We start from the raw sequence: 20,773 nt of genomic DNA on the forward strand, positions 1-20,773 counted from the left end.
TTCAAGGATGACAATAACTCCTTTGAATATCAAATAATTTTTTTAAGGTCCTAAAACAGGGAGACAGAGGATGAGATGGTTGGATGGCATCACCAACTCAATGGACATGAGTTTGAGTAAGCTCTGGGAATTGGTGATGGACAGGGAAGCCTGACATGCTGTAGTCCATGGGGTCTCAAAGAGTCAGACAAGACTGAGCGACTGAGCTGAACTGAAAACAGGGAGAGTGGAATTAAAAAAGAAAAATCTGAGTGATCTCAGACTTCTCCAAGGCAATACTTAAGGGTAGAATATTGTTAAAAAAAAAAAAAAAAAAGCCTACAAACTGTTGTAATAAAAAAAATAGTGTGACCCAGTAGTCTTAAAATGAACCAAATTCCTTTTCTTCATGTATAAAGGCAAGGGACATATCAAGATTCAGGAAATATGGAATTTATGAATGTTTCACAAGAAGAATTACTATTCACAAAATCTAAATAATTAAGAGATAAATCAAAATAAAGAGCTCAGAAACAATAAAGCCCTAGTACAAAAGGACCAAAGCCAAATACCAGCTGTAATTACAAAAGAAAATACAACTCTATAAATCTTAAAATATAGAGGAACACACAACAAGCCTAGCAATGATTGGAAAGTGCTAAGTATGATGAAAATGCTGGGAGAATAATAAATGCACTTACTTTTTTGTCTCCATTAAGAAACAAATGTTTGGGGATAAAAATATGCATCAAAATCTATCCTCTAAAAACAAGAATAAGACTGCTTTTCTAGGGCTTATGCTACACAGTATCAAAACCAAAAATGACCATTTATTATATCATAAATAAACCTCATCAAATTTTTAGAAGTTAATGCCAACTTTTAATGTCTACTCTGTCTAGTTTTATTGGACAATGGTTAAAAAAAAAAAACTAACAATAACAAAAACTAGATACAAACACACAAAAGAAATCCAACAATCTTGATATTCCATACTTTTGTTATATCACTAGAGTCAAAGAAAAAATAAAACTTAAAAATGCAGAATATCTAGAAATTAGAAGCAATGAAAACATGTCAGAACTATGAGATACAGCAGTACTTACAGAAGAAATTTATAAGTACACAAGACAGAATCAAAATAAATTAAATCAAATTAAGAAGTTAGGAACTGAATTTAGGAAATACAACTTAGAAAAGGAAATAATAGAATTTAATAAAGATAAAAGCAAACTAATGCATTTGGATGAATTCCCTTTCCTCTTGGGGAGAGGGGTATCAGTCTTTTAAGTTTTTAATGCCTTTAACTGATTAGATAAGGACTACCTACATTATACAATCTAGTTTATCCAAAGTCTACTGATTTAAATGTTAATCTCATCTTAAAAATACTTTCCAAAAATGAATAGTTTTTAATCAAAATTATAGCTTATGACCTGGCCTTATTATATTTTTTAATTGAAATATGGAAATTGTATGTAGAAGAGAAAAAGATGCTAAAGTAAATCCTTTTTAAACCTGGGAATGGATGTGCCTCTTCTTCTGCCAGGCTGTTAATATGAAGGTGTCAGTCTAGGGAGTAGCTGAGCCAGGTGAGCTGATACACAAGGCATAGATTTTTGTGTCCTACCATTACGCTCATATGCATCATAAGCGTCAAATTCCTCCAGTGGTTTCCCTACTTATAGTACTTACTGATGTGCCGCAGAGGTGTTCCTGCTCCACGTTCATATTTGGAAGTTTTTGCACAACTGGGCAACGGAAGAGTCTCTTTCCATGTTCTTATCTAGGGGTTGGCAAACTTTTCCTGTAAAGACAGTAAACAGTTTGGCTGTTTAGACTACTATATGATCTCTGTCTCATATTCTTTGTTGATTTTATTTTATAAACCTTTAAAAATGTACAATCCATTCTTAGCTCACAGGCCTTGCAAAAACGGGCTGCTTGGTAGAACTGGCCAAAAGGCCATAGTTAGCCAGTCTGTTCTCTCATTCCTCTCACTTCTTCCCCATGAAGAGAACTGTTAGTGGCTAGTCAGGGCTAGACTCACCATAGCAGCTGGGTAGGCCTCTCTGTTATCTGTTCTAGTTTGAATTTGAGGCAAGTCCTGGAGGTGGAGCTTCCTCAGTGATCTTGCCTCTTGATTGTCAAGGCAACCAAAGTCACCCTTGTATCTCTGAAAGAGTCTAACTCCTTCCCTTAGCACTAGAAGCAATCTGCTTTGTATTGTTGCAGTAATTATTGATGCAAGAGGTGTTCTTGCCTCTCCTTCAGAAGCAGGCCTTTACTGGAAACAATAGATCTTGGTTTGATTCCGGTGCAAACAGTAGGGCTTACTATCCCTCCCTAAGATGCAGAGAATCCCTCCTCCATAATGGCCCTCAGACAACAGGGTTTCCTACTTCTTTCCCAGAAGGCTTTTACTTCTTATGAGATAAAGATCCTGGGAAGATGCGTCTACCTCAACGATAGACAGTCACTTTCTGTTTTTGGAGCCACTGAGCAGGCTCTTGCCCATCTCCAGCACCACCTCTAGTATTTCTCAACAGTGCTCAGTGGGGGCCTTTGAAGTAAAGCTGAGCAAAATGTGTGTTTGGAGCTCTCAGGTACTCTAAACAGATACACTAACCCATACTTGGCCCTTAAAATTTCATTATTTTCACTGATTTCTTCTCACCCACCTCTGTGGAGCCATCTCTACTCACTCTGTTCTTCTAAAGGTGAAATTGCATATTCCCTGTGTGTCTCAGAAGAACTTGTCCTTCTTTAGAATTCAGTTCCCTTTACTGTGTTATGACCTTAGGTTTCTGCTAAGAAAAAGCTTTTCAAAAGAAGTTACTATTGTAAAGCAATTATCTTCCAGTTAAAAAACAAGTAAAACACACAAACGCAGTTACTATTTCTTAGATTATCTGGCTCTCTCTCATTGTTAGGCAAGGAGTGGCTAACTCTATGGCTTTCTACATTCAAAGCAGAAGCATTTATAAAGCTTCCCTCCCATGGGAGGAATGACTCAATAAATATTTAGTGATGGATTCATAATTTAAGAACTCACAGAATGTAAGCTGTGTTCCTTTACAAGACTATTTTATAATATCTTAAAATTGTTTTGCTGTCTTATGGAGCTTATGCACATGTGGAGTATGGATTTCTGAATATCTGTCATACCACATATCCTCAAAGAATAACAAGTAACTAAATGTTAGCAGTAAAAAATATCAATTCTATTTATGACTGATCAGTTTCTGGGGGAAAGAAGAGGACCTGTTAAATTTGTTTAATGGCAGTGAAAATGTTTTTTGTTCTTTTTCCACATTGATCGGAATGAGGACTTTGTTGAATAATCCAGGATTTTACTTAATACTTATTATTTTGTATTATTATTATACATTCCCTTTACCAGCATTCATTTATGTTCTATCATATGCATTGCTAAATACTCTGAAGTAAGAGTTGAAAGACTATAATTTGAGGGCCAAATCTAATACTCAACTTGTTTTTGTACAACTCACAAGCTAAACATGTTTTGTACATTTTTAAATGGTTGTTAAAAATGGAGTTTTGAGACAGAGACCACGTGAGGCCCCCAAGCCCTAAAATGTTTACCATCAGGCCCTTTACAAAACAATGTCTTCTGTCATTTGTGTCTAGAGGACACTAAACTGGGTGATGTGTTGTCCCCTGTCCTCAAGACCCTTGCCCTCTGGTAAACAATTCAGCCATACATATAAACAAGTAAAATGTGAAATAGAAAGTCATGTGCTATGTGATAGATACCAAATCTTATTCTATAAAGAATACAGAGGAGAGAGTGACTAATTACAGGCAGGAGCATCCAGGAAGCCTCTTTGGTGGAAATGGCATTTTAATAGGACAGTAAAATATAGATAGAATTAATATAAGCAGGGACCTAAATGAATCAAATTCAGTGGATACCCCGGGTTCAGAAACAAGAAGGCTGACTTCACAACTTATGAACTGGAAAATCATGTGATCCATTTATTTTTTTATCCTCAGTCATTAACCCTGTGCCAATAAGATTCATTTTCAAATGAGATTTATTTTAATGTTAAAAGATTTTGACTTGTTACAGAAACAACCCACTTTCCATTAATCTATATTTTTTCCTCAGAAAACTTATAAATATAGTTTCTTTACTTATTAGTTATTCTCTAAAATAGTACTAATGACATGGAACTGAGTGATCATTCGTAAATTGGAGCCTGCGTATTTCCTGGCATTACACTCTCAGGCAACTCAGTGAATCAGCATAGTGTATGTACTTAGAACATTAATTGCACTGCAGAGTTAGGATGAAGACTTCATTTTTTTTTTTTGGTTTTACTGCTGTGTTGTTAAAATCTTTGAGAGGTTTATAGCACACGGACACACACAAGAATCAGCAGAATGTGTATTCCATGTCAGCCAATCTTTTTTTTTTTTTCTTTTCACTAAAGCCCAAAGAACAGCATGCTTTAACTATACTGGGACTAAATAGGAAATCTAGTACTTTTGTGATAATTAGAAACCCAGCATGACACTTACATAACCAATTGGGAATGCTTCTGTGACAAGAGCAGGCTTTCCTAATGTCACTGGCCCTCAAGAATGATTTTTGTCTGTCCAAATAAGTTGCAACATGGAAATTTAAAAATAATTCTCACTGGCAGTCTATTTAGGCTTTCTCTTTATTTTACAGATTAGTGTAATAACCTAAAATCCATTCCTCTGCTTTCTGGCCTTTGATTACACACACTCAGCCCATCATTGGCTCTTCCTGCCATGACTGCATTCAGTAAAATGAAGATGTGTAGTGTAGTGCTTTATGTAATGAAGACGACTTTCATGAATTTAAAGACTCCTGCCATATATATCCATGTCTGTTTCCTTGGTTGTTAAAGATCTCTGTCTCTATTTTGAGGGGGCTTAAGCATTACCCAAACTCTAAAAAAGAGAGGTGTATCAATAGGGGCAGATTAAGCAACTCAGCAAAATTTCAGAGTAGGTAAACTGCTTTCTGCTTGATGATCCATCAGTATGCCGGCTTCTGTGAATGAGAACTGCGCAGCCCACAGGGTTGAAACCACTGACTTCCTCCAAGGGCCATGGATGAGCTATAGAAATTGGCAGACCATATTGATGGCTTCTTGAAACTGAATGTTGGCAAGTTTCCTAATGCTGGTCCTGAAACTCTCCACATGATTCTCCATGGGCTGAGCTTATCCCAAATTTAGCTTCTTCCCATTCTCCTATAGCCCTTTCACCACCAGGCTCCATGATCTTCTGAGACAGAATCCTTAGATCTTTCTCTTTTCCTAATTCTACTGACACAGACCTAACACTTAACTTTCCTCAAAGTCCTGATTGGAAGGTCAAGTAAATGAACACAGAGGTATTTTAAAAGCTGCTATTAAAAACAAAACAAAATGAACAAATAAAAAAAACTTGTATCTCTGGAGGTAATGTGGACTATCTGCCACTAACAAACGAGCAATTGGGAAAGTTACAAACAAGCAATTGGGAAATACAATAACAAGCAGAAAGTATTTTAATCTATGATCTGGATAGATTCATATTAACACAGTTACATTTAGCTATGATTTCCACTATGCTGCTGCTGCTAAGTTGCTTCAGTCGTGTCCGACTCTGTGCAACCCCATAGACGGCAGCCCAACAGACTCTACAGTCCCTGGGATTCTCCAGGCAAGAACACTGGAGTGGGTTGCCATTTCCTTCTCCAATGCATGAAAGTGAGAAGTGAAAAGTGAAAGTGAAGTCGCTCAGTCGTGCCCAACTCTTCGCGACCCCATGGACTGCAGCCTACCAGGCTCCTCCGTCCATGGGATTTTCTAGGCAAGAGTACTGGAGTGGGGTGCCATCGCCTTCTCAGATGATTTCCACTATAGTTAGTACCATAATATCATAAAATAACCCCCAAAGTTAGTTTTTATTATTATAGTATCATTTTGGATTATCTTTTAAAGGTAGTAATTTTAAATTATATTTTGAATTGAGTGAATGAAGTACTGGCTTAAATAGAAAGTTCTAATCAGAAGCTTTAAAGCTATGAATTTATACATGATTATTTTAAAAATTTGAAAAATCTGAAGGCATTGACAGTTGTCATGGGATGTTTCTTCACATTCACAATAAGTATGCCATTCTAAAAATATCATAATATTACCCTGGTAAGTGGTAAGCACCAGCAAAATGAAATATATTTTAATATTTATTTAAAATATGAGATATTTACTATAGAGGAATAACAAACCTAAAACCTAGAAAACTTTGACATGAGAAGGTCTGATTGATATCACTTTCATAGTATAATTTAAATCCCAGCCAACACAATTTTGAGAATAATCACTAGAAATTTTTCTAGATAAAAAATAGAAGACTTTGTGAGGAGCAATTCAATAAAAATACACATAGACAAAATATCTTTCAAAGTTAACTTCAAGGTCATTTTCAAAAATACTTTAAAAGATGAAGCTCATGTAACTAGAGAATATTTGATAGAGCTCATGTTGTAGGCATGGCTACATCTATTTTGGATCAAAAAGAGGCAGTCAAGCTGAAAAAGGTGCCCGTATAGAACCTGGGGAGTGGTAACCTGCATCAAGGACATCACTTGACATGAATGACCCAGCAGCCACTGCATCATTTACCAGGAACACTCTCCTTAAACAATATGCCTCCTGATTTCCTTTGTGTGTTCAATGGGGTGGTAAAAATGGAAACTTTTAGTTAAAAAACAAAACAACAAAAACAGCCACTGATTTGAGTATCATTTAAAAAAAATAGGAAAGGACTTTGAAAACTTACGATATAGATGAACTACAGCTTAATCTGGAAAATTGCAGCCCAGATGTGCAACGAGAGGACTGGTGCTTTCTGATCCTGGCTTCAGTGATGATTTTCCTCACGGAGAAGGGAAATGAAGACATCCAGTGAAGGGTCAACCTTCAGATTAGATGAATTAGTCCTTTTTTGTTCTCAATGATAAAAGATGTTTAACAAAATTGGCTTATCTAGAAGATACTTTTTTCAAGGCTAAATAGTTCAATCAATAACTATAAGAAGACACTCTCAAGGTTGTTGCTGCACATGACATGATCACTACAATTAAAATGAATGTTGAGAGGTGAAATGGGAGAATTGCTGTAGGGATGATGAGGTATCTGAGCACTTTAGCTCAATTAAAAGTAATGATGTTTACGATGTCTTTGTTAAAGTTAAGAACAACATTGTCATTTATCTTTCTTTGATGAAAAGAGTCCTTTGATGAGTATATGCCAGAGATGGTAAAAGATAATGCCCAGTGGAGGAGAGAAATTTCAGCCCTGTCACATGATTCAAATGTACAAACAACATTTGAATTTCCAGCAATGGTATGTATGTATACCATTTTAAACTCTCTTTGGAAACATTATGGGCATTTTTATTCACTGATCATTACAACATAATTTATAAGTCAGTAAAAGAATAGGTATGTAATCTGAGTCCATGTATCTATCCATACATACATTTTTATTGGAATACCAGAAGGTATTTCTGGGCCACAGAATCTCCCTCGTTTTAATCCACTTCATTTTTAAATGTAATAAAGTCATTGTAACAGTATATTATCCAACAACCAGGAAACATGGAAAACAATTTCTCTTAAGTGTAAGTAATGCCATATAAATATATAAGTAACTTACACTTAAGCTAGCACAAACATATATTTGAATAGAATGCAATATCTGAAAGAATCATTATGATAAATGTGAGAGCTATTATTTTTGTTGAGTCATCCAGAACAGCAAGGACTTCTTTCCCTCTTATTTTAGGGCTATGTTGCAGAAAGTCTTGAGAAGTTTGGCATTATTTAAGCATCTGCAGAAATGTGTGTTTTCCATTTTTCCATGAAGCCTACCACAGCAGTGATCAGTACTCTTTTAGTCAGTCTCTTCTGTGAACAGTGGTTTTGAAATGAGATGCTGATGTTTAGAAAAATCAATACCAGTTTTAAATGAATATTGGAATTCAGAAGTCAATGGATTAAAGAACACCATTGTGGATGTAGCCCAGTTTTGCTTAAAGCATGAAAAGCATAGTTCAGTGATTACTAAATGGGTATTTGGCCAAGTTACTTAATCTGTCTGTAATCTATTTCTTCATCTCTCAGATGAGAATAATGTAATCACCTCATGGGTTTGATTTTTTGACACTGATTGCAGACAGAGCAAGTAAATTCATCCCAAAGTTGCAAATACTCTAAACTGAGGTATAGCTTGAGAAATTTGAGGTTAACAGGGAAGGCTGAGATTAATTAAACAGAAGTATCCTTCCAGGATACCATCAAACCATGAAAATTCTGAGATAGAAGAAGGAATTAAAATGTAAAGCCTGTAATAAACATTAAATTAATAACCATCAGGAAAATGTACCTACAGAAATGACAATCTGTGGAAAATTCAGAATCAGCAGAATCCAGTGGCTGGCCTTTCAACATGTTTTCTGTTGTGTGACATGTGGGCAGTCCATTTGGTGCCTTGTCTTGGAGAAACTTGAGAAACCACCCCCACACACACAAAGAGAAAAACAAATGATCAGGGTTTAATATCATAGCATATACTATCAAATTAATATAAAATATTTTAATCTATGGAGGACCAGTTTTCTTAAGTCTAAACAAAAAGCTTAAGTCTAAATAAGTCTTAAGTCTAAATAAAAAGCTGCTATCTTTCAGCATTTCAATGGCTGTATTAGGAATTTGCCAGCCAGTTGATCTTAATGTTCATGAAGAGCTCAAAAGATGGAATTATTTAAATAAATTTAGAGAGATTTTTTTCAATTAAAAAAAAGAGGGAGAACATTATAATCAAGCTTTGGGTTTCATCATCTTGACATGGCGTGTTAGTTTGCTAGGAGGGCCAAAACAAAATACCAAAGACTGGGTGGCTTAGCAACAGAAATTTGTTTCCTCATAGTTCTGTTGGAGAAGGCAATGGCAACCCACTCCAATTCTCTTGCCTGGAAAATCCCATGGATGGAGGAGCCTGGTAGGCTGCAGTCCATGGGGTCGCTAAGGGTCGGACATGACTGAGCGACTTCACTTTCACGCATTGGAGAAGGAAATGGCAACCCACTCCAGTGTTCTTGCCTGGAGAATCCCAGGGACAGGGGAGCCTGGTGGGCTGCCGTCTATGGGGTCGCACAGAGTCAGACACGACTGAAGTGACTTAGCAGCATAGTTTTGTAAGGTAGAACCAAGAACCAGGTGAAGGCAGACTTGTTTTATCTGAGGCCTCTCTCCTTTGCTTGCAGATGGCTGCTTTCTTGATGTGTCCCCATCTTTTTCTGTGCACAGCTTCCTGGAAGCTTTCTCTGTGTCCAGATTTCCTCTTCTTGTCAAGACACCAGTCAATTGGTTAGGGCTCATCCTTGCATTCACAGCTGCAGAGCTCCCCCCCAACTCCTTTTTTTTTTTTTTTCACATAAATTATCCAGAGTTAGTTTCTGTTACCTGCAAGAGAGAGAGAGAGAGAAAAAAAAAAAGCTCCTAATAATAAAAACCACATTAATAAGATTTCTGGACAATTTACATCTCTGTACAGCTCTCCTCCTGCCTCTCTCAATAAATCTCATTCCCATGATGTCAACTGAGAATAGAAATATCTTTGCAGAACTAAAGAGCTTTCCAGATTGAGGCACTAGAATGGATGGGGGAGATCTAACTATGTATGGATACTTCTTCCGGCAACTACGAATAAACTAAACACTGAGAACTACAGTCAGTCCTCAGATGTGATTACAACCTAACTAATTTGTGAGGAAAACCTAATTTATTCATATTTGCATGTGTATATGCACTTAATCTATTTGGAGCCTGCTGGTCCTTCATAAGCATGTTCTGGGTCAGTCCTCAAAATGTGGTCCCAGAAACAGCAACACACGGGAAACTGTTTAAAAAAAAAAAAAAAAAGCAAATTCTCTGTCTTCACTCCCAGACCTACTGTATGCTCTAGAGGTTGGACCGACAACCTATGTTTTATAAGCCCTCCAGGAGATTCTAATGCTCACTGAAGTTTAAGGACCTTTGTGCTAAGTAAAGGCTCAAGCTGGAATAGGATTCCACATCTCAGTCACAGACCTGACTTTGCTCTTGGTGCCAGAATATAAGAAATACTGAAGGCATCCCTCTAGGGGTCCTACCCTCGTTGGGCCAGAGCCTTACTTCTCCCCCTACCCCTAGCTATTCTTGTCTGCTGTCTCAAGAGAAAGGGGAATGGTCATTAAAGAAAGGCAGGAGATCTGAAAATAGAGCAGTGCAGTCTGTCATTTACACGAAGCTGACAACCCCATTTCTGACTATTTTATTGTTTTATTTGCCCCAGAGGCGCTAATTCTCACACATTCAGCTCCTCTTTTTAAAAGGAACCCCAACTAATCATTTTCTTGAGCTTCCATGCACTAGTCTCTCAAGTATTCTTTTTAAATTGAGTGAAAATTAAACCTAATGCACACGGTTCCATAATAACATTTCTTTTAATGAGACCCATCTTCTAATGGAAAGAACTGCCCTACTAAATTAAAAGCAGGAAGATATATAAAAACACATAATCCAGTGCATGAAACTCAAAACCTAATTTACTCTTTCCTTTCACTAGACAATGTGATGAAGCATAACAGGAATATGAAAAAATGAAGTTGTTTTCCTGCCTCCTTCTGCCATTTCCCCCTTTCCTACTTGGAAAAGGTCAGCTTGCGAAAAACTTGACCTTAACATTGACTTCCCAGTAAAGCAAACCAGTGAAAGCAAATATTTTTCATGTCCCACTAATCTTAAAATCTAATTGTAAATTTAAAAAATCTTCATTAAACTCAATCTTTTTTATTTCAAATGTCTTTAACTTAAAAAAATTGTTTTCAGCCAGACTGGGATGAATTCCAAGCAATTTCAAAATCACTATGAGAATAGTACTTTACTTATAGGTTAAAAAAAACAAGTATTTCAATACATAATCTGCAATATTTTATGGGGTTATTAATTTGAATTATGGAATTCTAATTGCCTAGGAGATTGTCCATAAACCACTGCTTTCCTCCAGCAGGATGGAAAAGAACACAGAGTATTCCCACCAGGAAGCTTGGAAGCTTGTCAGAACCTACAAATGTTTCTCAAACTTCATGGTTTCTTCAGGGCTTTGGCTATTTTGCAAACGCCCTGATCAAAAGGTAACCATGACCTCAGAGGTGTGTGGGGTGTGTGTGTGTGTGTGTTTAGCTTTTTCTTTCTTTGGCATGGCTTATGCACATTGAAATGCTGACCCTGTAAGAGGCCAGAACTATGTCAACTCCTGTAATAACTAGGTGTGTTTGTTTTGTAATGATAATTAACTAACTGGAGGTTATTTGATGTGTTTGTGTGTGTGTTTATACTTACAGGCATGTGAAATCATATATGGATACAAACACTTTGTATGTGTATGATTAAATAATCTTGTGGTCATTTTTCTTCTAGCCCTACAAAAATACAAATTCCCTCAAGTTTATTTATTGGTATATAATATGTTGAGGTCACAAATTCTGTTTTGAGATAGATTTTCTATGAAAGACATCCAGCTCAATAATTTATTTTCTTCAACTTTTTTTTCACTGTTTTGAAACAGTGTCTGTTTTCTTAAGATTTTGTGATTCAGATAAAAAGGTCTTCATTCTATTCATCTCATCATTCAGCTGATCTATGTGCAATTTGGACTATGTACAGGGAATAAGAAAATTAATTTTGAACTTGTTGCCATAAAACTATACAAGGTCCAAAAACAAACCACACAGAATAAACATAAATTAGTAAGGTAACATTATAATAGAGTCTACTAATATAATCTATATAATAGTTTAAAATATATATAATATATATATAAATAGTTTAAAAACTATATAGTAGTTTTTAAATGCCTGTGCCAGCAGAGCAAACTTGTCCATAGCTTTAAAAAAAAAAAAAAAAAGAGAGAGAGAGAGAGAGAAACTTGAAACAGTTTGATATAAAACTTCATTGGGAACACCCTTACTTTTGGCAGTTTGTATCCAGAATTTATTTCCTGTTAGAATCTTGCAGTAAGTAGCAAATACTAATTAACAAACCTGCTCTGCACTCCCTGGGTGGTTAAAAAAGAAAACTGAGTAGCTATATTGTAGTTCATGGAGTTTTTAAGTATGAGCTCTTGGACCATAAGGTCCTTTGGATCAACAATATGCTGGAAAGAAAGGTATCTTTATCCAGGCATCTGTGCAAGTTAGTGGCTCTGCTGGACTAACCACAATCTTCCAGACGTAAGACCAACCATTCAGCCACAATGTTTCTCAATTGGCTTTGTTTGGTTTTGGTGTTGAAGTAGTTTTCCTCCTATGAGTAGGTGACTCAGTGAGAATCCCAAAAGAAAACAACTTCTAAAAGAGCTTTTGGTACTTAGAGGTTTTGGAAAGATGATGAGAAGAAGCATTTTCCTGGTGTAAATATTATTCCTCGGAGCAAATCAAGGTATTGACTTTAACAGCAACAAAAAAAGTGAAGAAAAATTCTGTGTAGCAGCAACTGGGATAACTTCTGAGAAAGTGCTTTCTAGTGACATTAAAATAGTAAATATTCAACCTGATTTATAGCTGTTTTTTCTTTTGCCTGAAAATGTTCAATGTACATGGCTTGAATACACATTCTTGTCTCAAATATCCTACCACACACATTTCCACCTACTGTGAAGACAAACACATTTTGACTAATGTTATTGCTTATGAAAATTTTCCCTATGACTTGAAATCCTACCTCTGTGTTTTCTTTTCAACATTCACATTTATAAATGGGCAATTGTTAAACCACTTGCTGTTTCTCTTAGAGGTATCATAATAAGGGTGATCAAGTAGTAATCTAACCTTTCGGATACTATGAATTTTCCATTTTCTATTCGAGAACAGCACTTAGGAAAAAAGAATCCTTAAGAGTGGGGAAATTTTAAGAACGATTCTTAGATGCCAAGACCACTCATTAACATTTCGCCAATGAGGGTGTTTCAAGTTATCTGAAGTTGTATTTCATACAAAAAAGCAACTTAGGTAAAACTTGTATGCTCTTACATTTTAAGACCATTGGCAAATTCAAGTTCTTTAGCTGCACTTAGGGACTCACACAAACAGAATAAAAATACACCAGCTTATTCTTCTAGCATTACATATGTATTATAGCCAAAGCACTTGCTTAGAAGTAAGACATTACTCTCAAAAATTATTTGTATATGTGGTATTTAGGACCATTTTATATAGAATGTTAAGTGTTTTATGAGTAAGTCCCACTCCAGATGTGGGAGATGAATCCCAGAGGAGGCAAGCAAATCTCTGTGTTTCTGACTCAGTGTCAAAGCCAGGGCTGAACTATTCTCCAGCACCTCAAAAGGCTCTGCAGCCTAAATATCAAGGCCAACTGCTGTAAGAGAAGGAAGCATTGAACGGACAGGCTGTGATGGGACAAGCTGGAGATAAGATTTTAATTGTGCTCTGCATTGATTGTATGACTCTAGAAATGTAGCTAAATTGTTCTATCACACAGATTTTGAGGAAAATGCTTGTGCTGGTTAGTATGCTATGTCTTCAGCTCCTAATTCATTTCTCTGTATTCTGCTTGTATGGCTGGAGCTGGGGCTCTGCCAACTACATGTTTTCACTGCCAGCTGGCTTTCTATTAGATGATCCAGAAGAAGGGGCAGAGCAGAGGAAAAACCTTCCTTCTTACTTTTTGCTGGCAACTCTCAGACTCTTCTCTCAGCCCAAACTGTTGGCTCCAATTTGTTCGTTTTTTGTTTTTTTTTTTTTTTTTCACTTCATATATTTTTTTTTTTATTTTTTAACTTTACAATATTGTATTGGTTTTGCCATATATCAACATGAATCTGCCACAGGTATACACGTGTTCCCCATCCTGAAGCCTCCTCCCTCCTCCCTCCCCATACCATCCCTCTGGGTGGTCCCAGTGCACCAGCCCCAAGCATCCAGTATGGTACATCGAACCTGGACTGGCAACTTGTTTCATATATGATATTATATATGTTTCAATGCCATTCTCCCAAATCATCCCAACCTCTTCCTCTCCCACAGAGTCCAAAAGACTCTTCTATACATCAGTGTCTCTTTTGCTGTCTCGTATACAGGGTTATTGTTATAGTTTTTATCTCCTATTGGTACTTACAGAATGAGGCTCAGAGTCACACCAGTATCATCGAGGCAGCAAATCCTCAAAAGTCTAAGTCCCAACTCCTCAGCACCCATTATTTGAGCTTCCATGTTCTGATAGTCTCATTAACTTCTTCCCTTTATTTCCCCAGCCTTAGGGATGGAGATGCTTCCTGGGTTCCTCCCATCTTCCCTTTTTTCTCATTCAGCTAACCAACACCTATGTATCAACTGCCTGGGTTAAATTCTATCTGTTGAAGTATCTAAAGTGCTTTCTATTTCCCTGACATATCCCTCACTGAGGCACTGTGAGAGACAGCTATCTATTTTTTTTTAACATGGATTAAGTGAGATATTGCATGGTAAATGCCTCCTACAAAGCTTGAAACATAGTATAAACTTTAGATACATGACTCTTTTCTCCATTACTAAAAGCTGTCTTCTTGGAAAAACTCTCTGTCCACCATCCCCCTCTCATACAATGTTTGTGCAAATTGTGATTTTCAATATAAATATTTGAATTAAAAAAGAACAGTGGATTTCTAACTCTCAAGAGATTTCTAAGTCTCCATAAGATATGCGATCATAGAGGGAATTTATGACCACAAGCTCCCTGATGCTTTGAGTGTTTGTAAAATTGCACATTTAGTGTCATCTTTGCTTACTGAGTGACTGAACTGAATTGACTAAACTGAATTTTCTTACTGGAATAAAGAACACTGTTTCTTAATCACATGGCACAGTGATAGTGCCATGATGTGTTATCAAGAGATTGGGCAATTCTTCTTGATAATTGATTTGCAATGATTATTTATAAGCCCTTCTCATCTACTGAAACTTGACTATCTCTAATATCAAAGTGAAGACTCTTTATTCTCTCATTCTTCTCTAAAAGTATCTCATATTATTCAGAAGTTGTCATCATGCTAATTATTCATGCCATGCCCATTTTTATTTCATACTTTCACTCCTATTCTTTTCTCTTTTCTGAAATGCTTTCCCCTTTACCATTTTATTTAAATCTATCAAGACAGCTGAGAAAACATTCCCTTGGCCCACCAAGATATCTACCATGAATTCCTGTTATACCTATTGCAGTTTTTTTCACTATAGCAATTAATTAGTCTCTGAATAGAAATCTTATCAGCTCAGTTAATTTTTTTTTTTTAAGCAACTTTACGATATGGGCCATTTTTTTCTTTTTTTAAATCATCACTCATGACTGCCTCAGATCAGATCAGATCAGATCAGTCACTCAGTCGTGTCAGACTCTTTGCGACCCCATGAATTGCAGCACGCCAGGCCTCCCTGTCCATCACCAACTCCCGGAGTTCACTCAGACTCACGTCCATCGAGTCAGTGATGCCATCCAGCCATCTCATCCTCTGTCGTCCCCTTCTCCTCCTGCCCCCAATCCCTCCCAGCGTCAGAGTCTTTTCCAATGAGTCAACTCTTCGTATGAGGTGGCCAAATACTGGAGTTTCAGCTTTAGCATCATTCCTTCCAAAGAAATCCCAGGGCTGATCTCCTTCAGAATGGACTGGTTGGCTCTCCTTGCAGTCCAAGGGACTCTCAAGAGTCTTCTCCAACACCACAGTTCAAAAGCATCAATTCTTCAGCACTCAGCCTTCTTCACAGTCCAACTCTCACATCCACACATGACCACAGGAAAAACCATAGCCTTGACTAGACGAACCTTTGTTGGCAAAGTAATGTCTCTACTTTTGAATATGCTCTCTAGGTTGGTCATAACTTTCCTTCCAAGGAGTAAGCATCTTTTAATTTCATGGTTGCAGTCACCATCTGTAGTGATTTTGGAGCCCAGAAAAATAAAGTCTGACACTGTTTCCACTGTTTCCCCATCTATTTCCCATGAAGTGGTGGGACCAGATGCCATGATCTTCGTTTTCTGAATGTTGAGCTTTAAGCCAACTTTTTCACTCTCCACTTTCACTTTCATCAAGAGGCTTTTGAGTTCCTCTTCACTTTCTGCCATAAGGGTGGTATCATCTGCATATCTGAGGTTATTGATATTTCTCCCGGCAATCTTGACTGCCTAGAGGGTTTGAAATAAACATCTGTTGGCTGACTGGCCAACCTTTAATATTTTTTATGATGGACATGTCACTTGAGACTTCAATTTTCTCTGAGAGTAAGGTTGAAATACCAAAGTAATTAGATAGTAGGTAGATAGATAGATACAGGTATATGGTATGTTTCTGGGAATTAATATGGTTATGATTAAAAGTTTTAGAATTTTTGTTCATTACAAACTCAGCAGGAGATGAGACAATACGAGACAATACTAGAGTCAATATACCATTCTTTTCTTTCTGTGCTCTAGAAAAACAATGTCTCCTACCAGATTTATTAAAATATTTGCAATATAACCATGATCTTAATGAAAAGAACTCAATTTTTGACTGGAAGAACTGAAATGCTTGATCTTTTACTGCTTTTTCATGAAATGGATAGGGTAGTACAAGTAGGCACAATTCCCCTTACTCTCTTTGCATAGACACTAAATTTATGAAATGAAGAGTCAATCTCTTTGCTTTTCAATTCTCAGTCATTATAATGATAGACTGAGTGGATGACATAAGTTATTGCCTCAGAACAGCTAGTGAATTCAAATTAGTTGCTCACTCTAAAATATGTGCAGGTAAGAGTGGCTGCACAGCAGGAACCACCTGAGACTGAAATGGACCAAATCTGAATGAAAAAGACCCTCATCAGGTCATGTTTAAGCCCTCAAGTTAATCAATTATTTAGCATTATGATCTATCTTATGCCAGTGACCCTTGAAGTAGATGAACGACTTGAAAGCACAAGAAGGATAAAGAATTAAATGAAAACACAAAGTCTGCATTCAACATGACTTTGAAGATACTTAGAACACCTTGAATATGATAAAGATTTATGACAACTTCCTGGTTTTCTACCCCTGTAGTATACATGTATTGTCCCTTAGTTCTAACCTATATGTGGGAAATAAAATTACAGAGTTATGATAGTGGGGGCTTTTGAAAGCTAAGTATTTCTTATCAGTAGGAGAGGGTAAAATGAGATTCAGACCATGAATGCTGTCTATGTATTTGGAAGGCCAGTTTTTAATTTTTATTTACAGTGTACTTGGAACTACTGTGCTGCTAAGTCACTTCAGTCGTGTCCGACTCTGTGCGACCCCATAGATGACAGCCTGCCAGTCTCCCCCATCCCTGAGATTCTCCAGGCAGGAGTACTGCAGTGGGGTGCCATTGTCTTCTCTGACTTGGAACTACTGTACTGTACTAAAAATCAAGTTTCCTATTAATTCTTTACATATATATATGTAAAGCATATAACTGACACATGTATGCTGACAAATTAATCACACAACAGGCCTTGCTGTAATTTTTATTCTCACAAAGGATCTTCAAAAATGTTTCTGAAGTCAACACAATTTAAAGGGGCACATGCAGAATGAATATATCCCAGGCTGAATATACACACACACATACACACGCAAAATGTGGTTTATTGTTCAAGAAATTTCATTGACCAACTTTGATTTATTTAAAAGGTGGAAAATATCAGTTTGTAAAATTGTGTGTGTGGATTAAGTGTAAGTCGCCCAGTTGTGCCCGATTCTTTGCCACCCCATGGACTGCAGCCCACCAAGCTCTTCTGTCCATGAATTTCCCAGGCAAGAATACCAGAGAGGGTTGCCATTTCCTTCTCCAGAGGATCTTCCCGACCCAGGGATCGAACCCAGGATTCCTGCACTGCAGGCAGATTCTTTACCAACTGAGCTACAAGAGAAGCCTGTGTGCAGATTATGTTCATGACTATTAATATTAAAAGTATAAAGTCCCATTTGTAAGAAACAATTCATGTGTAAGAAACCTGAAATTTCAAAATATTTGCATGCTCTTAAAAATTCATGCTTTTTCGATATCCTATGCTCTTGGATTAGAACAATTATATTGTTAAAAATGGCCATACTACTCAAAGTAATCTATAGACTTAATGAGATCTCTATCAAATTACCCCTGATATTTTTCACAGAACCAGAATAAATAACCCTAAAATTTATATGGAACCATGTGAAGTTGCTCAGTTGTGTCTGACTCTTGGTGACCCCATGGACTACAACCTACCAGGCTTCTCTGTCCTTGGGATTTTATAGGCAAGAATACTGGAATGGGTTGCCATTTCCTTCTCCAGGGGATCTTCCAACCCAGGGATCAAGCCCAGCTCTCCCATATTGCAGTCAAATGCTTTACCATCTGAGCCACCAGGGAAGCCACCAATGGAACCATGAAAGGCCCAGAATTGCCAAAGCAATCATGAGGGAAAAGAACAAAACAGGAAGCATAACTCTCTGAGACTTCAGACAATACTACAAAGCAATAGTAATCAAAACACCATGGTATTGGCACAAAAAGAGCCAATAAGGATCAATGGAACAAAATAGAGACCAGAAATATGTTCAGACATCTATGGACTTATATACCCTATACAGAATAGAGAGACCAGAAATAAGTGCAGACACCTATGGGCTTAATCTTCAACAAAGGAGGCAAGAATATACAAAGGAGGAAAGACAGTCTCTTCAGCAAGTAGTATTGGGAAAGTTGGACAGCTGCATGTAAATCAATGAAGTTAGAATGCACACTCACACCACACACAAAAATACACTCAAAATGCCTTAAAGACTCAAATACAAGACAAGACATAATTAAAAAAACATCATAGAAAAGAACAAAGGTAAAACATTCTCTGCATTAAAACATACCAATGTTTTCTTAGGTCAGTCACCCAAAGCAAAAAAAATAAAAGCACAAATAAACAAATGGGACCTAATCAAATTTACAAGCTTTTGCACAGCAAAAACAAAAAGACAACCTGCAGACTGGGAGAAAGTATTTGCAAATGATGCAACCAACAAGGACTTTAAAAAAAAAAAAAGAAAACAAGGGCTTAATTTATAAAAAATACAAACAGTATTTACAATTCAATAACAACAACAACAAAAAAATTAAATTGAATAAACAACCCAATAGAAAAATGGGCAGAAGACCTAAATAGAAATTTCTCCAAAGAATGAACACATTTGGCCAACAGGCTCATCATCACTAATTATTAGAGAAATGCAAATCAAAACTACAATGAGGTACCACTTCACACCAGTAGAATGGCCATCATTAAAAATTCTGAAAGAGTTGTTCATTCAGTTGCTCAGTCGTGCCTGACTCTGTGACCCCATGGACTGCAGCATGCCAGGCCTCCCTGTCCATCGCCAACTCCCAGAGTTTACCCAAACTCAAGTCCATTGAGTCAGTGATGCCATCCTGCCAACTCATCCTCTGTCATGCACTTCTCCTCCCGCCTTCAATCTTTCCCAGCATCAGGGTCTTTTCAAATGAGTCAGCTCTTCGCATTAAGTGGCCAAAATATTGGAGTTTCAGCTTCAACATCAGTCCTTCCAGCGAACACTCAGAACTGATTTCCCTTAGGATGGACTGGTTGGATCTCCTTGCAGTCCAATGGACTCTCAGGAGTTTTCTTCAACACCACAGTTCAAAAGTAGCAAGTCTTTGGCTCTCAGCTTTCTCTATAGTCCAACTCTCATATCCATACATAACTACTGGAAAAACCATAGCCTTGACAAGAAGGACCTTTGTTGACAAAGTAATGTCTCTGCTTTTTAAATGCTGTCTAGTTTGGTCATAACTTTCCTTCCAAGGAGTAAGTGTCTTTTCATTTCATGGTTGCAGTCACCATCTGCAGTGATTTCAAAGCCCTCAAAAATAAAGTCTGACGCTGTTTCCACTGTTTCCCCATCTATTTGCCATGACGTGATGGGACCAGAGGCCATTATCTTCGTTTTCTGAATGTTGAGCTTCAAGCCAACTTTTTCACTCTCCTCTTTCACTTTCATCAAGAGGCTTTTTAGTTCCTCTTCACTTTCTGCCATAAGGGTGGTGTCATCTGCATATCTGAGGTTATTGATATTTCTCCTGGCAATCTTGATTCCAGCTTGTGCTTCTTCCAGCCCAGCATTTCTTATGATGTACTCTGCATAGAAGTTAAATAAGCAGGGTGATAATATACAGCCTTGACATACTCCTTTTCCTATTTGGAACGAGTCTGTTGTTCCATGTCTGGTTTTAACTGTTGCTTCCTAACCTGTATACAGATTTCTCAAGAGGCAGGTCAAGTGGTCTGGTATTCCCATCTCCTTCAGAATTTTCCAGTTTATTGTGATCTACACAGTCAAAGGCTTTGGCATAGTCAATAAAGCAGAAATAGATGTTTTTCTGGAACTCTCTTGGCAGCGGATGTTGGCAATTTGATCTCTGGTTCCTCTACCTTTTCTAAAACCAGCTTGAACATCTGAAAGTTCACGGTTCACATATTGCTGAAGCCTGGCTTGGAGAATTTTGAACATTACTTTATAGCGTGTGAGATGAGTGAAATTGTGCAGTAGTTTGAGTATTCTTTGGCATTGCCTTTCTTAGGGATTGGAATGAAAACTGACCTTTTCCAGTCCTGTGGCCACTGCTGAGTTTTCCAAATTTGCTGGCATATTGAGTGCAGCACT

General features: G+C 37.2%; 2 long non-coding RNA genes across 2 annotated transcripts in view; both read right to left on the bottom strand.

The window, feature by feature from the left end:
- Positions 1 to 1,688: 1,688 nt before the first annotated feature.
- LOC129651588 (uncharacterized) lies at positions 1,689 to 8,501 on the bottom strand. Its single transcript, XR_008714221.1, has 3 exons — positions 8,416 to 8,501; positions 6,805 to 6,942; positions 1,689 to 1,786 (listed from the first exon to the last, which is right to left on the bottom strand). It is a non-coding gene; the product is annotated as an uncharacterized LOC129651588 (long non-coding RNA).
- A 757-nt stretch (positions 8,502 to 9,258) lies between these two features.
- Positions 9,259 to 20,773, bottom strand: part of LOC129650192 (uncharacterized) — a 117,494-nt gene continuing 105,979 nt past the window's right edge. Inside the window, exon 3 of the long non-coding RNA XR_008713678.1 lies at positions 9,259 to 9,490. This is a non-coding gene — a long non-coding RNA (uncharacterized LOC129650192). The remainder of the gene's footprint in view (positions 9,491 to 20,773) is intronic.

Source organism: Bubalus kerabau, chromosome 4 (assembly GCF_029407905.1).
Source record: "Bubalus kerabau isolate K-KA32 ecotype Philippines breed swamp buffalo chromosome 4, PCC_UOA_SB_1v2, whole genome shotgun sequence".
Lineage (NCBI taxonomy): Eukaryota > Metazoa > Chordata > Mammalia > Artiodactyla > Bovidae > Bubalus > Bubalus kerabau.